The sequence below is a fragment of the Hylobates moloch genome, unplaced genomic scaffold (assembly GCF_009828535.3).
Source record: "Hylobates moloch isolate HMO894 unplaced genomic scaffold, HMol_V3 SCAFFOLD_4, whole genome shotgun sequence".
Classification (NCBI taxonomy): Eukaryota; Metazoa; Chordata; class Mammalia; order Primates; family Hylobatidae; genus Hylobates; species Hylobates moloch.
The window spans coordinates 164,234,222-164,252,679 of record NW_026652279.1 but is presented as its reverse complement, the minus strand read 5'-3'; the positions used below and the strand labels follow the sequence as shown (position 1 = coordinate 164,252,679).

General features: G+C 37.0%; 2 long non-coding RNA genes across 2 annotated transcripts in view; one reads left to right on the top strand and one right to left on the bottom strand.

The window, feature by feature from the left end:
• Nucleotides 1–18,458, top strand: part of LOC131383337 (uncharacterized) — a 173,124-nt gene that overhangs the window by 31,426 nt on the left and 123,240 nt on the right. The window lies entirely within an intron of this gene.
• Nucleotides 12,309–14,736, bottom strand: LOC116466496 (uncharacterized). Its single transcript, XR_004247575.2, has 2 exons — nucleotides 14,604–14,736; nucleotides 12,309–12,676 (listed from the first exon to the last, which is right to left on the bottom strand). It is a non-coding gene; the product is annotated as an uncharacterized LOC116466496 (long non-coding RNA).

The window sequence follows — 18,458 nt, the reverse complement described above, 5'->3', positions numbered from 1 at the left end:
AGCAGCAATATATACCCAAATGAAGACAAAAAGTGGAAAGTAATTATGCTGTAAATTGAGCCAAATGCAAAATAAATTAGTAAATACCCAAGGATGTGAGCTGTTGTTCTGACTATCTAAAGAACTTAAGCATTGAAATCTTTACTTTTTAGTGGTGAAAATATTAGCAATTAGCAAATATTTTAGATTTTGAAACTTTTTTTTCTTTTTTCTTTTTTTGAGACAGAGTCTCGCTCTGTTGCCCACGCTGGAGTGCAGTGGCGTGATCTCGGCTCACTGCAACCCCCACCTCCCAGGTTCATGCCATTCTCCTGCCTCAGCCTCCCAAGTAGCTGGGACTACAGGCGCCCGCCAGCACGCCCAGCTAATTTTTTGTATTTTTAGTAAAGAAGGAGTTTCACCATGTTAGCCAGGATGGTCTTGATCTCCTGACCTCATGATCCACCTGCCTCGGCCTACCAAAGTGCTGGGATTACAGGCGTCAGCCACCACATCCGGCCGATTTTGAAACACTTTTTTACATATTTCATTAAGTCGACACAATAATCATGACACAGGTATTAATATTCACATTTGTCATACATGAAAACTGAAGGTCAGAGAATATGTAATTTAACAAAAACTGCACAGTTTATAAATGACAGTATCAGAAATCAATTTAGGTGTTCTGATTTAAGATATTAGTAATTTCTTTGTGTCTAGTGAGCACTTTCTTTGGAGGTAAAGAATAGTGATTTAAAATAATACTTTGGAAAACATGGGGCCCTTTCATGCCTTTCTTAAAAACAGCAAATGTGGAAACAGGACAAACTAACTGGAAAAGGGGGCTCATCTAGCACTGCCTTTTCCTAGAACAGCCTGCAGAAGTGCTTTGGTATCTCTTGATGATAGCACTGCCCTGCGTGTGTGACAACAAAAGAGATAACAACATATCAACATATCAAGAGATAACATGCATAACAACAACCCATCCTAAGCCAAGGCTAGGTTTTAGAAACGTTGCCAAATCATAAAAAAAAAAAAAAAAAGTTTAGGTTTTCCAATGAAAAATTCAGTTGTTTGGGAAAAAAGACTCAAGCCTACACGGTTAATCCCAGGTAAATTAGTGTTGTCTAGTGGAGGGAACATAGGTTTGAGAGCAGTCAGATTCATAATCAAATCCAGGCTTAACTCCTCTTGGGTGCATTGCTCTATTTATTATTTGCTTTCATTGAACCTCAGTTACACCACCTATAAATGGTGGGAAGTGCCTGTTTCAAAGGGCTAGTCTGAGGCTCAAATGAGATTGCCTGTGTAAACTGCTTTCTACCAGCCCCTCCAGGAGTGCCATTCTGTTATTTTGTGTAGTTATGCACAAGACCTCAACCCCATGCAGACATACTTAGGGTTAGAGTGTTAGCATTAGAAACAGAGTTAGGGTCAGCATTAAGGATTTAGAGATCTTTATTTTCTTCTCTTAATAATTAGAATGCACAATTACTTTATTTCTTTTGTGAGTGTCATATGACTTACATGCCTAGCAACAGTGGCCAACACAACTAAGTTGTTTAAAAAATATTGTTTTTAATGTTACTGAATTTCCTGCTGTCCAGATATTGTCTAGTGCCAAAAATTGCATGTCATAGCTTTTCTCTAGAACTCACTCAGTGAAAGATCAGCTACAAAATATTATTTCTACATCTGGAGAATTCATGTGTGGCAGGAGAGTTTCTTTTAAGTCCTGCATATATGAGCGAATAATGATCCGCCCACATCTGAACAAGCTATGCAAAATGCTCCAACTCTATACCTCCTGTACTGCTATTTTTCTACAGATAGTGACGTGCTATAAAATAACAATTATTAAGAATTTGATTATGATTGGTATGGATCTTGAAAACAGCCTGAATTTAGATTATTTAAACTTTATTATTTAAAACCTATGCATTTTCAAGTACCCTTTGGCTAAGCCACCAATGAGGATAGGATTTAATATTTATTGAGCATCTACTGTGAATTAAATATTCTTTATGTATTAGCATTGAATTCTCACTAGATCACATATCAGTATTCTAAGTTATAGATAGACCCAGTAATTGAATGGCTCAAACATAATGCATGCTCATTTCTTGCTTACGTAAGCTACTGGGTGGGTTTTCATGATTATAGCTCTTGTCCAGGCCATCATTTAGGGTGAGTTCTTTTCATCTGATGGCTCTGCCACCCCCTACTGCCTCATTATCATTTGAATCCAGTTAGAAGAAGGGAGAATGTCATGTTAAAGGTTTTATGGCCAGGTTTAGAAGTGGCACACAGCCCTTCCACTCCCATTCTGTAGGACAGAATTAGTCACATGTCCATACTCAGTACAAGGGATGCTGAGAAATGTTTTCTACCTACATCCAAAGAAAGAGTGCCTTAGGCTCATAGTGTTAAATAAATAATTTGTGGTAATGACTAGGTTTTGGACTCAGGCTTATCTAACTCCAAAGTTCATGTTGTTTCTGCGATCATAAGCTGCCTATGAGATTTTAAAACTTATGTTTCTACCACACTACAGCTCAAAATTTGTTGTACATTTTCTCCTGTTCATCCTGTTACTGAAGAAGTCATAATAAGTGACTCCTAAATTCAATATTCTTAGATGTAAAAATTTCTATTGCAAGTGGCTACTTCTCTTTTGATCTTTTAAGTGTGCATTCTAGAAGGGGAACAAATCCACCAATGTTTGTATCAAATATTAAATGAGGGTTACCTAAGACCCAAAGGCTTGGACCCTCATCTTTCACTCAGGAAAATGTGAGTGTGCCCTAAGAGTAGAAATGCAAACATTCTACATGAAAATAAACAAAACCAGCATTTAACTACAAGTATAATTTTGTGGAAGCCACAGAAATGCAGTTCTCAGCTCTGATTCAACAGATTCATTCCTGCAGGGAGCACAGCATGCATGGCTAACAGGCAGCCCCAGCCAACCCCCGTCGGGATCTCCACTGCAGGCACATGGAGACCACACTTCCCTCAGGATTCTCCCAGGCAGACACAGAAGGGACACGAAGGAAGTCCAATCCTGCAGATCCACAGAACCCTCTGATGGGAATCTTTGGCTCACGAACTCCACATCACTGTGACCAAATGTTCTGAGAACAGCACTAGGGTCGGAGAGCCTTCTTTATTTTATTTTATTATTATACTTTAGGTTTTAGGGTACATGTGCACAATGAGATACCATCTCATACCAGTTAGAATGGCCATCATTAAAAAGTCAGGAAACAACAGGTGCTGGAAAGGATGTGGAGAAATAGGAACACTTTTACACTGTTGGTGGGACTGTAAACTAGTTCAACACTGTTGGTGGGACTGTAAACTTGTTCAACCATTGTGGAAGTCAGGGTGGCGATTCCTTAGGGATCTAGAACTAGAAATACCATTTGACCCAGCCATACCATTACTGGGTATATACCCAAAGGACTATAAATCATGCTGCTATAAAGACACATGCACACGTATGTTTATTGCGGCACTATTCACAAGAGCAAAGACTTGGAACCAACCCAAATGTCCAACAACCATAGGCTGGATTAAGAAAATGTGGCACATATACACCATGGAATACTATGCAGCCATAAAAAATGATGGGTTCATGTCCTTTGTAGGGACATGGATGAAACTGGAAAACATCATTCTCAGTAAACTATCACAAGGACAAAAAACCAAACACCACATGTTCTCACTCAGAGGTGGGAATTTAACAATGAGCCTTCTTGTCAGGTGTCCCTTCCTCCCATCTCTCACTTAACATTGTCGGTCTCAGGCCTGCAATGCGGTATGCAGGCCTACCAACACCTGCTCTTTTATTCTTATGTATTTGTCTCAATAAATCTCTTGCTTGTCTAATCCTTTTTGAACATTTATTTCTGGAAGACTTAAATTGACGCAAATATTAAGTTGAACTTAACATTTGTAGATGCTAAAAGCGCATCAATTTATAAATATACACACTCATATACACACATTTACAGTGAGAGAAAGGGATGTCTAAGCCCCAAAGTAAGCAAAATGCTGGAAACAAACAAACAAAAAAAATAGGAATAATCTCACTAAAGTCAGGAACAAAACGAGCGTAACTACTATAAAAGCCAACATGTAATGTTGTAAATGAAGAACTAAGCAAAAATAAAATAAAATGAAAAGAATTACAGTAATAAAAATTCAAAGTAAAAACACCGTTAATTTTACCTGATCTGATTATGCCTGAAAGTCACAAATGGTAATAAAAAATACTGCAAACAGTAAGTTCATAAAAATTGCAGAAAACAAGAATAATACTAATATTTAAAAAATCAGTTGTTTTTACACGTGCAAACAATAGCCAGTTAGAAAGTATAATAGAAGGAAATATCCTGTAGTATAAAAGTAAATTATAAAGCCCCTAGGAATAAATTTAATAAGGCCTGTGTAAATCTATATGAAAACAATTTTAAAACACAACTGAAAAACAAAACTTAAGAATTGAACAAAAGACACGATATGTGTTCATGGAGAGGAAGATTCAACATCGTACAAGAATTATTTCTCTGTTAAGTTTATTTGCTTCTTTGAAATGTACCCAACAAAATACCACAATTATATTATTTAGAATTAGGACAGTGATTACAACATTAATACAGATAAATAAACAATGTAGTGAAGAAATATTTGAAACAGAAGAGCAATGAAAAATCACTGGTTTTACTAGATATCAAAATATTATAAGGCATTAATAACAAAAAATAAGATGGTATTGATGCATAAATAGGCCATCAAATGTAATTCAGAATCTAGAAAACCTAGCAAAATCCCAATTCAAAAAAAAATTCCTTTCAAAAAAACGGAATTTAGTATGAAGTAAAAGTTGTTTCTACCTTTTAAAATCAGTAGGGAAAAGGGGACTACTAAAATTGGCAAGAATAACTAAGTAGACATTTGGAAAAAGCATAAAGTTAAATTCATATGCCACACTCTACACCATGATAAATTTCCAATGATCAAAAATCTATATGTGAATTAATTAAGCTGTGAAACTACTAGAAGAAAACACGGCTAAATTCTTTGTAATATTAAAATAAGAAAAGTCTTCTTTATTAATACTCAAAACTCAAAAGCCATAAATCTGATAAATTTAACCACATGAGAATCAAAATTTCCTTCAGGTAGAAAGTTTATGTAAAACAAAATCAAGCTAAGGTGCAGCTAACTGTCAGGGAACAGAGAAAGGGACTGAGGAGTGCTCAAATTTCCCACTAGGGTCAAGTCTGGCTAATTAAATTAATGAGAAACCAACCCAAATCCCAATAGGAAGGAAATGAACAGACAGTTCACAAAAAAAGAAAATGGAAATGATGCCTAAACGCATGAAACCATGTTCATATTTACATATAATGAGTGAAATGCTAACTAAAATTGAATTCAAATACATTTTTCTCCAGATATTTTTTAAAAATCTATGTTTTGATAACTGACTCTGGGCTATGGTTTGAATGATGTTGATTGCTCCAAAATTCATGAAACTTGACCCCCAATGCCACAGTATTAGGAGGTTTGGCTTTTGGGAGTTTACTGAGTCACAAGGGTACTGGCCTCACAGTGGGATTAGCTGTTCTCATCAAAGGACTTGATAGAGAAAGTTAACCCCTTTTTGCCCTTCCACTCTTCTGCCTCATGAGGATGTCATAAGAGAAGGTGCTATCTACAGAGCAGGCCTCACCACACATCAAACCTGCTGGCACCTTGATCTCAGCCTTTGCAGCCTCCAGAACTGTGACAAATAAGTTTCTGTTCTGTATAAAGTACCTGGTCTCAGGTATTTTGTTATAACAGCAGACTCAGACACCCTCTTATGAGGTTATAGGGAAACAGGTGCTTTCATATATTGCTGGGCTAAATTAGTACCATCCTTTCTGAGGGCAAGCTGGCAATGTCATCATTATGAAAATCAACCCAGAAATTACATCCTGGGAATTTAACTGCACAAATATGAAATGATGTAAGGCTCTTTACTGAAGCATCTTTTATGGCCACCAATAGGAAACAACTCAGATGGTTAATAAATGATGACAACTTCTCACAATGCAATGTGATACTGCTTAAAGGAAAGGAATGAAAGAACTGTATCCAAACATGGAAATATTTCCTTCCAAAATACTTCAAATAGAGACCAAAATATACAGTAATGTGTGCGATATGATACACACACCTTCTGGATATAAAAAAGGAAATAAGAATGCACATGTGTGTATATGTGTACCGGCAAAATGAAACCCTGGAAGAAAACATAAGAAACGAATGATCATGGTTACCTACAGGGGGAGCAGGAAGAGGTGTGCAGATGAGGGATGAAAATGAAGGCAAGACCTTTTATTCTACACATTTTTATAACTTGATTCTGCATTCAAATTTTTTGATCATCTATTCAGTTTCTATAATCATAAGAAGAGTACCAGAGCAAGCAAAGGTTAAAATATATATATTCATATATTTCAAAAATGTTTATTCAACAACCACAGTGTAGCAAGAGCTGAACCAGGCAACGAAGAATAAAAGATGGCAATTCCAGTATTTAAGGAGCATACGGTATAGTGAAAGAAACTGACAAACACTCATGACCTAGATTTAAAACTTGAATGATTGAGCAAAGGAAACTGCACCAGTAGAAACAGAAAAGTCAAAAGGGAAAGCCATTTTAAGAAATAATATAGCTGATAGGAGATATTCTACAATTTGATGAAATGAAGGATTTATGCAAATTGAAAATTCCATCAGTTAGTGGATAAAAGACTGGCTGGATTTTGAGTGTTATTTTGAGGCTGAAAATATAGGAGAGAAAGCAAAAAGAGAAGGGAATTCATAGGAAATCCTAGCCAATGTCCACATGTACTGGGCTTAGGACATTTTTCCTTTCATTGAAGTTTCCATTCAAGATTCTGCCCTGAAAAAGTAGCCTCACTAAACATAGGATTGAAGTATTTTTCATATACAACTAAACAAAAGGCTTAAGACTCATAACAGTCTCTGTCAAAACATCTATCTCTTTAAAATGATAATCATAAATTTTAAAAACCCACAGTAAGATAGTCTATGATATGATATTCCTGAAGCTGTACATCTGACATCTGGTGAGATGTCTACTACCATTTTATGATTTATGATACAGGAAATCTGAAGATCCTTTGGATATGGTATGATTCATGTAAAAAAGACACTTTGATTCAAATCCATTTACTTTTATTTTTGATCATTCAGAGAAATTATTTCATGTCGAATATTAATTCTTCCAAGAACCATCTGGTAGGGCACGATGCTAATGAGGCCAAAGTTGCTGGTTCAATCAGTACACTGCAGACAGGCGCCACAGAGGGAGAAGCTTCTTTTGTATGCACCTCTAATCAAGTCCAGCTGTCTTCCAGTTTTGACATTGGGCACAAAGGGGCCCAGGTAAGAGAAGGCGAATTCCTGATGAGGAATCATCATCCACAAAAAGTAGCAGAAATTTCTTAGTTAATCTTACATCTCACAACATGACAGGCTGTGGGCTCAGTCATCTACATTCGTCCTTGAGGGTTTTTTTTTTAATGTAAGAGAATATTATTCAAGTAAGTATATCACAAATGATTCATTCAACCAGGATAAAGGGAAAATGCAAGGTAACGCGTGCTCAGTGCAATGGAATTCCTTCAATTTCTCCTAGGCACCGTTATTGTCAACCAGATAATGCTGTGTTGCTCCTGTTCCAAATCTGAACATAACTTTACCATGCAGGAAAATAAACTCACAAACAAAAATACATTTTCAGACTCCATCAAGAGTTCTGCCAAGCAGAGAGTTTACAAGTGTAACAATGGCAGCTGTTCCCACTAGTAAGAACAGCTGGGAAAAACAGAACTAGAGTCATTAGCTCTCAGATTACGATCTGCTGGAACAATGCCCAAAATATCAACACTGACACTGAGTGACAGCATTTAGCCTTTGACAACCTCATTTAAATTTCCATTTCATTTCACTAAAATGCATTAACAGTGTCACATATTCAAGAATAAACAAAACATTTCAGAATTATTCCAACAATATATGTGGAAATCTGTTTTCTTTTAGAGACTTTGAACTGCCTGTATTCAAGATTAGCAAATATCGAGTCACTTCATTCCTGAGACCACCATCTAAAGGAAGCGCACTTTTTTGGAAGAGAAGTAATAGAACGGATATATATTGTTCAAGCTATCCATGTAATACAATCCAAGTTTGATTATTACAGTTAGAAAATCGGCACCACAATGTCCAGAAGATCAGGGATAGAGAAACATCCTGTCAATCTTATGCTCTATGGGCATGAGTGAAGATTATGAATTCAGAAAGTAAGTTACATTTACAAACCACTCGTGTATACAGAATACATCTATGTATGACTCTGCAAAAAGCAAGTAGAATATAAAATAATACAGAAATAATAACCTTTTCATGAAGGAGAAGCTATAGGAATGACAAAGATAGAAGGCAAATGAACAAGAGGATGTCCTAGAAGTCAAGTACGAAGAAAGCCTGCTGAGGAGTCAGCAGTGGTCCGTGGCATGTGATGGATGACTCTTCATTTGTACTGCATATGGCCTTAACATCTTTTCGGAAAGTATGAGCAAACAAACGTAAATACTATAATTGTGAGTGCACCATTATAGAAGATAAAACTCCCAAGAATGACTTAAAGGAATCAGAAAAGAGAACAACGCATTGTGTAAAAGAAATGATATTTATTGTTTCTTGTTATTGAGAATATCATAGAGCAAAGAACACTCCAACCAGTGTCAGGTAGCTGCAGAGATCATTTTACTACCTGCAGAACAGTTATAAAAGACTAGATTCTGTAAGTATTGATATTAAAATCTATCTGGAAAATTGAGACAGGAAAAAAACAGGTGGCATCTGTAAGCATCATGCATCCCCTTCTGCTCCTGGAATTCCATGTTTAATAGAAAATTTTAATTCAAACACTCTAGGTGACTGACGAGGTTACAGTGACATAGATGATATCCCAAAGCATGAGTTTCAGAATCAGGAAGAACCCAGGTTTATCCCGTAAGTCATAGTTGTCAATGTTTTTCAGGTGGTTCCTACATGCTCAGGAAGTTTTCGGTGGGCTGCACATGGATTGTTTTCTCACAAAATTCTCCTAGCCACCCTAAGGTTTCATATTATTGTTACCCTCATTATATAGATGAGGAAAATCTGCCACAGCCATGTTAAGTAACTTGGGTAAGGTCATGGAGTTGGTAAGTGGCAGAGGTAAACTATAAAGTATCTCACTTCCTCCAAAATGTCACTATCTGGATGACTACAAAAGTCACTACACTTCTTGGCATCGCACTATGCTTTTCTGTACAACATGAATGAATCTCATGCCCTACTCACAAGGGTGTTATGGGATAACATCAAAACCATTGCCTTCTATAAAACAGTGACTCAATGCTGCTGACATCTTTATGACCATCATTAAAGATTATCAAGCACTTGAAACAAAAAACCTTCTTAAATGTCTAAAATGAGGAAACCCTCTGGATTGCAGCTGACTGATAGCTGGAGACTCTTGTAAAGCCATCTTCTGTTTACATTGTATGGAAAAGCAGCTACTTGTCCTGAGTTCCACACCTTCCTGCTGTAACCTCCCACTGTGACTTTTCCTTTCCTCCACATTGATCAAATAAACCAAGAAATTTCTACATATTAGAGGTGCTAAAGGGAGAAGGCAGTAAGTCCAGACATGGGGAAGGGGCGGGATAGCTGCATATATAATTATTAACTGACTATATTTATTTCTTCAGGGACAAAGACAGCCTTATCGTTTCCCTCAGTTAAATTCAACTTTAGTCAGGTTTCTTCCTGACTCTATGCCCCTGACCTCCTTTTTCATAGAAAAACTTTAGAACACTTGCAATTGGAAACTCTCTCTGTGCCTCGTTAAGCTATAAATCTTCTCCCAACCTCTTGCAAGTTTTACAACTAAGGAATGTCTTTTTCAAGGACCTGGGAGCCATCACTGAAATGGCATCATCCAGAAGGAGTCCCTATCTCCCAGTCTCTGTGAAAGGGCAGGAGCCAAACTTCCATCAGCATCAGTTGGGAAACACAGGTGGCCTGATCCCACTGACCAACCTCCCGTCATGTCATTCAGTACTTTGCCACTAGTTCACTCCAGTGTTTAAAACCTCGCCCACCTTTCATTTTAAGGGTGTGGAGTTTAGTCTCTCTCCCAGTTGCAATAGTCTTGAATAAAGTCTTCCTTGCCTGTTTAACTCTGTCTGGTGCAAGTTTGACAGTGGTGGATTTTACATTCACTTGAGAGAGCAGAAACTAGGCAGGAAGAGGAAAGAAAATTATGTAGTGGATTTTCTGATGAGATAAAAAAATGGAGGCTGCCTTAGTATGAGCTTTGTATGTAAAAGTGCCAGCACCTCCATGACATCTTGATTGGGTCATGAAAGGAGTCATCCCCGAGCATGCAGACATTTTGGGAAGAACTGAAAGTGGGATGGGGGGTGGACAAGGCATGAAAAATAAATGACAGCTTTAAATAAGAACAATTATAAAATTTATACTCTACAAGAATAGACTTTTATGTAGATTAAAATGCATTTAAATGCAAATTCAAGGCATATTTTTATGTAAATTGATATGTGGTCTTCTTGTCTATTTCATATATTTGGCTGTGACCTTGTAAAGACCTCAGCAACAATTCCTCTCTACTGCTTTAGAACTGTTAGGCAAGGAGAGATCTATTGTGAGCTCCTCTTCAAGTAACTGGGTGAGTTTTGGGGAGGAAGAAGGGAAACTTTCTAATGATCTGAAATTCTGAAATACTTAGGAGTATTTAGACCAGAGTAATATATTTAGGCCTAAATACTCAAGAGTTCCCCAGGATAGTTTCCATCCTGATGGGCTAGTATGGAATTCAGAGCTCTCAGTAAACATTAAAACCCAGTGCCTACCCAGGATCACTGATGGAGACTGGGGAACAGAGCTGACCTTTCTTGGGGCAGATGAATGCTTTGAAAGTGTCTGACACTCCTTGAAAGAACAACACGTGCCTGTACCATGTCCCTTCCACCATGAGAGCTTTGGGTTAGAACTCAGATGAATTTATATTTAAAATCCTGGCTATGAGAGCTTGGGCAAACAAGAAAACTTACCAAAGCTTCAGGTTTCCAATATATAGATTGATTGATAGATGATTTAGATAGATAGATAGATAGATAGATAGATAGATAGATAGATAGATAGATAGATAGAGTTCCTTTGAGAGAAATAAAAATCTCTACTAAAGAGAGGTGTTGTGATACTTACTGCCATATCTGGCACAGAGAAGACACTCAATGTAGGCAGCTTCTATTGTCATTATTATTGTTACCATTATTGTGATTTTTCCAATTTTTAAAATTCCCATTTACCAATAATAAAAGCCCCACATCACTTGACTTTGGGTTCCTGGATATGTGTGTGTTCCTTAGATATCCAAAGTGTGATTTTACTTGTCAGAGAAGTGAATTTCAAGGAGCTTTGGGCCTAGATAAATTAATTTCTACTATGCAACGTTTATGATAATGACACGTACAAATGATTTGCTCAGTAAATGCATTTGAATGACTTCCCAAGTTTGATGCTGTGTTAGTTTGTCAGGGCTGCTATAACAAAGTACCATACACTGAGTGGCTTAAACCAAAGAAATTTATTTCACAGTTCTGGAGACTAGAGCTCCAAAAGCTGGGTGCTGGCAGGTTTGGTTTCTTACAGAAAGGCCCCTCTCCTTGAGGGTTGGTTTCTTACGGACAGGCCTCCCTCCTGATCTTGTAGATGGTCATCCTCTCCCTGTGTCTTTATATAATCTTCCCTCTGTATCCAAATTCCCTCTTCTTATCAGGATGCCCATCTTGTTGGATTAGAGCTGACCCTAGTGACCTCATTTTAATTTATTTATTTCTATAAAGACTCTGTATCCAAATACAGACACATTCTGAGGTACTGACCCCAACATGAATTTTGTGGCAGACACAGTTTAGTCCATAACACATGACTTAATTTTATATATATCTATTTTATCTAATTTTCTACTTAGTGGCTTCTTTTCTTTTCTACCTCATCCATTATTGTTTCCCAATATTTATAATGTTTAATCATTATTAACTATTGAAACACCTTTAAATTTAATCTGATACAGAAATGCCCTAGTCCAGGTACCAGGTAGAGCAGGCTGGGATCTCACATAAGAATATATGGTAGAAAGAATTAGAATTTTATTTCATAGAGAGTAAGCCCTAAGTATTTTATTCATTTATAACCTCCACAGTGTCATGCAGTACAGTAAACGCACAGCACATGCCTGTGGGAAAGATGAGTGAATCAATGAATGAATTAGCAGGATTCAAAGAGCAACAGCTGACATTTATAATCCCTCTTCTTCTAAGCACACAGAGTAATCGTGTTGCCTTGTCAAAGACTCTTTAGAGTTGCCTGGCTGGGGAATGTTTAGTTTGAGAGAGCCTAGGGACTCACACTCATCATGGAGAAGCCTGAACTGCATCTTGAGATTTGCCAGTGTTTCCAGAGCAATTCGAGCATTGCTCCAGCAGTGTGAATTTGTGTCAGGGAAATAAAAAGCCAAGGTCTCCAGTAGACCCTGGGGAGAATGGAGACAAGAACATCGCACTGTTTAAATGATTAAAGCAAGAAATTTAACAGTGAAAATTGATAAGGCATTGCATTTTCCCTTTAAAAGGTCGAATTCTGTTTACTTTGACCAAGACCAGGCTTAATTTTAAAACAGGGAGGTGATCCAGTTTATACCAAAATACCAATATATTCAAATAATAAACTAAATTAGCCCTTCTGATTAAAAAAAGATCTTATCAAAATGCTAACCACTGTGGCATATCTGCAAAGAGAACCTTGCATAAGTTCAAAATTGTCCAATTCCATAGAGAAAGCTGTTATCTAGTTTTTTAAACACCTGTAGCTTCCCTAACTCCACAGTTTATCCCATCTATAATTTTCAAATCCCCACCTATTCATTTTCCACTATCTCATTTCCACTTGAAAACTGAATAATTAGGAAAGAAGAGAGATACATACATACATGATATCTAGACAGACAGATATCCATAGATAAAATAATAAAAACCCAATCTCTAGCTAGATAAAGAGTATTGTTCCCAGTTCACATTTCAGTTATCTTAAATTTTTTTTGTGGGTTTATTCTTTGGGTAGGAATGTATTGGTTTTGGTTTTTATGTTTAACAAAGACAAAAGAGGAAGAAGAGAGAAAAGACAATTGCACATTTCTAAGTGTTTTATCAGAGCCTCAGTGTAGAGGTTATGTTATGATCCCGGGTGGAAATTTGTTTTCATCACAAACCACCTCACAGTATGATACAATTTATCATGATTGTCATCCTAGGCTCAAGGGAGAGCAGAAATAGAATTCTAGCAGCTCTGTGCATAAGGAGCTATGTACTCAAGCGCATGGTTAATCCTCAGTGAAATCACTGCCATCATTGGGTGCCAGCCACTGGCTACTGACAGTAGTTGGCCCCAACTGCCCAACTTTTAAGTAGTTGGTTTGAATTCACATCAATTGATAAATATTTAGGGCAAAAATCACTCAAGCACATAAACATACCACCCCAAACTCAACAACACAATCCTGTATGCATTTCCAATTCTTTATATAGACAGGGCATTTTACAGTTCTCCCTTTTTCTTCTTTTTAAACTGCATTTCAATGCCCCAGGTTTGTTTAAACTTCTGTCAGAATGTTGACTTGGACTGAGATTTTATTTTTAATTCAGGAAAGAAGAGGATAGAATGTCTTTAAAAGAAGAAGGAAATTCAGTGAGTTTTCTGCAATTAGCACCATAGAAGTCAGTTAAGATGCCTTCTGGAAATTTCCAATAGATACGGGGTAAGTTAGAATGACAGCAGGCAGCAAATGAAAACAGCACTTGGCAATTTGGGAATCCTTTTTTGTGACAAACTATCTGGTAGGCAACAATTTTGGCTTTCTCTAAACTTGTATAACTTGCTGTTATTTTGGCTGATTTTGATCATTAGCACAATTGCACATAGAGAACTGTCAGTAAAATTAACTTAAGGCTGAATTCACGCCTACTTTCCCACCTCATTCTACTTAAGTACTTTCAGAAATCCATTCTTTACTTCTAGAAACCTTCCCATCATTATAGATCAAGCACTTAAAGTGAAGTTCAGACCTCAAGTCTCTCTCTCTCCAATTCATGCTTTCCTATAGACTGGATTTTTTACTTCAAGTTTATCTGGCTAAAATATAAGTACATATTAACATCATTAAATAGAAAGACAATGGTCCACAAACATGCTCCACTTTCTATGTTTACTACCTTAAAAAATTGTATCATTATCCAGTTGCTCAATTCATAGCCTAGGTCCTTTTCTTCCTTCTCTTTTTCTACGGTAACACTTAACTAATCACTTTTTTTTTTTTTTCAAATTTTCCTTCTTCCATATCTCTTGTATCTGCCCATTTTTTCATGTGCCAACACCATCCAAATCAGACCTCAGTCATTCCTCACCTGCTTATTGCAATAGCTGTGAAGAAACTTGCTTCCTTGGGCCACCCTTTCACATTAATTCTATGATGCAGCTAGCCATCTTGCCAACATGAAAATCTCTTCACGTCACTTTTACAAAGACTCCGCATAAAATCCAAATGACATGGGATAGTGAACAAACCCTTCATGGTTTGTCTCAGCAAACCTCTCCAGCCTCATTTGTCACTTCCGTAGCTAACCTTGAGCCCCAGTATTCGGCTACTCACAGGTCCCTGGACCAGCCATGATTTCTTTACCCTCTTGTCATTTTCCCTATGCCTGGAGCTTCGACTCCTTCCCCTGCTTCAGTTCTTTCTCAGTTTCTTGTAGAAGTCAGTTCTTGCAGAAAACTTGTGACAGTAGAAAACTTGTGACTGTATCTCCAGCAAGGCACTGTGAATCTTGTGTGCTCCTTAAAGAATTTATTGCAAAGGGGGCTTACTTTTATATACCATCTCCCTCTATCTTAAAAGCTCCTTTTAAGAGCGGGAATTCTGTCTGTTTAATCATCATTTATTACTGAATCCTGAGAATATAATGTAACACCAGGGCCATAGAAATTTCATGCTTTGTAAATATTGCTCAAAGAATGAATGAAGAGATGGCAGAGGAAGATGTCTTAGAAATCAATATTACAGTTGTGTTGCTGTTGCTGTTGCTCCAGTGAGGTCTTGGGGAAATTATTCGCCCCGATTGGATAGCTTTAGCTCTTTCATCTTTGGAGTGAATATTTAGTGAGGACAACCCACTCCTTAATGAATGATATTGAGGTGGTAACAAGAATTCCATCCACATTTTTACTTTCCAGTGTTTGGGGCAAATTCAGTCATTTTGTAATCATAAGTAGAAATTCAATAACTTGTTTACTAATCAAAACTAGAAATCCATATAAATGCAAACAGTGAATCCTTTACCAAAATTACATACAAGTCAGCCTTAAAAATAAGAAGTGGTTTTTTAGACCCTAGGCTCTTAGAAAAAGATGGCTCTTATTTTTTAAATGGATTATGTTCTGCAATAAAGCATATGTTTCATATTTTCCTAGGCTACAAACATATGTCATAATGTACACTGTGTATTTGTACTATAAGTCATTTGCTTTAAAAAAATAAAAAGGATTTTTAAGCTATCTGAATCTCTATTTGGTTCTTGGGCTTTTTGCTTTACTTCTGTGAAGAGATAGTTCATGCCACTTTGGTACTTTCTAATTTTCTTCCTGTGCTTCTGAAAGACAACGATCTGTCTCCTTTAGTAAAGATATTCATCATGAAATTATAACACGGTATAGGTTGAGACATGCCAGGATATTTCACCGACTATGGGGACAGTCAGTAACAGACCTCTTTATTATCCCAGCAGTCAAAGCCCGGTTTTAAAATGTCAAGTGTCTCTGCAGTGCCTACTTCCAATTTACTGGGGAAGAGGAAAGAAAGATTAGAAAGAGATTAAATGTATGGGTATTTAGTACCATAAAAAAGGAATTAGAAAAATTGAACTTATTAGAATTAAAATTATTATAAAAAAGGACCAAACCATGGTAGTCCTTGGAATGCCGCCTTCTCATTTTGAACTTCTTGAGATGGAACATGAATTAGTGACTATCTAAGAAATTAGACATCCTGGGCCTTAGAAACTTTTGGTTTTTGTATCTATAAAAAAAGGACACATCCCAAGTTGTATTTACACTCTTACTTAATCAAACATGATTTTTAAGATATGCAAACACAATTAGAAGGTGAATAGGTAACTTGGATGCCTAGTAACATTTAGTTATAATTTATGATGTCTTAATTAGTTTCCTTATAATTTAATTGATGAAAATTATTTACATGTACAAATAGCCACTGACTGTGAAAGCTAGTGGAGCCAAGATCCAACTTATATTATTTTCCCAACCAATAAACAAACAAACTTAGCAACCAAATTATTTTTGTAGTCTATTGTTTAGGATATCCGTTCTGTTTACTATTACAGTGAAGAATGCTGTATAGGGAATTGAAAAACTTATTTTGAAGAACGGAGTTTCTCCCCCTCAGTACTACTGACATGTGGGACGAGAAGATTCTTTGTCCTGGGGAGCTGTCCTGTGCATTGTAAGAGGCTGAGCAGCATCTTGGCCCTGCTTCTGCCTACTCGATGCCAGGAGCACGCCCCTCCCAGTTACAACAACCAAAAACGTTTCCAGGCATTGCCCCCAGTTGGGCCACTGCTCTAGTCTCCTAGTGTTCTAAGTCAGGAATGTGCCATTTGTCATTATTTAAAGCACTCAGTGATAGTACAGCACTTAGTTAAAAAAAAAAAAAAAAAGGGAAAGATATGCCTACAATGCTGTGCTAGATGGTCCAAGAGAAATAGGAACCCAAAATGTAGAAAGAAGCAGGCCTGGGATGACCTAACAAATCTTCTCAGTCTCTACAGGCTCTTAGGCCAGGCCCTTCACCTTTTTTTTTTTTTTTTTTTTTGAGATGGAGTCTCTGTTGCCCAGGCAGGAGTGCATGGCACTATCTCGGCTCACGGCAACCTCCGCCTTCCAGGTTCAAGTAATTCTCCTGTCTCAGCTTCCCGAGTAGCTGGGACTACCGGTGTATACCACCATGCCCTGCTACTTTTTGTATATTTAGGAGAGACTGGGTTTCACCATATTGGCCGAGCTGGTCTTGAACTCCTGACCTTGGGATCCTCCTGCCTCGGCCTCCCAAAGTGCTGGGATTACAGGCGTGAGCCACTGCATCCAGCCGCCCTTCACATTTTTATTCCTCAATTTTCTACCATAAAAATGAATAATACTAATAATTCTCTCATAAGGTTGAGGTCCCAATGAAGGGAGCTAAAACATGAGAAGGACCAATGAACTACACAGATGGATGAGCCTGGAGGGCGTCATGCTAAGTAAATAGGCCAGGAACAGACACACTCCTATGTGCAACCTAAAAAGTCAAACTCACAGAAGCAGAGAACAGACTGGTGGTTACCAGGGCTGGTGGACTTAGGGTCAGGGGAAGATATTGATCAAAGGGCAAAAAATTCAGTTAGACAGGAAGAATATGTTCGAGAGATCTATTGTACATTATGGTGACTGTAGTTAATAACAATGTATAATTTAAAATTGCAAAGATAATAGATTCTAAGTGTTTTCACCATACACACAAAATGAGTATGCAATTTAATGCAAATGTTTATTCGCTTGAGTTAACTATTCCACAATGTATTCATGCAGCAAAACATGTTGTACACTATACACATATATTTTTATATGCCAGTTAAAAACTAAAATAATCATCTTAACCAAAAAAAAAAAGGCCAGCAAAGATACTAGCACATAATGAGTATTCAATAATAGGTTTATTTTGTTATTAACAAAACATGATTCAAAAAGTCGTTCAAAAATATTTTTTGCAATGATGTTTGCAGGGAAAATTTCTCTTTTTATCATGGATCAAATGATTTTAGATAAACAGAGTCAAATTCTCCCACACAGCCCTTATAATTTTAGGAATTTATAATTAGTATAATAATTCTTTTTAGCCTTAGTTATTAAGAGGTAGTGTAAGCTAACGGTTAAGAACATGAATTTTAGAATCAGACAGATCTAGGCAAATAACCCTTCCTCCAGTGTGATTTTCTATGCCTCACTTAGGCATAAAACTAAACAAATTATAAAGCTGTAGTTTTGTTTTTGAATTTACTTTCTACTGATACGGGCTTGGAGGTAGCTCTAAGACAAAAAAACTACCGATGCTTAAGAAACATTGAATTAATGGTGTTGCTTGAAAGTTAAGAAACAATAGAAAATGAAAATAAAATAAAAATGTGTTAGGAAAGAAAGGAGAAGGGAAG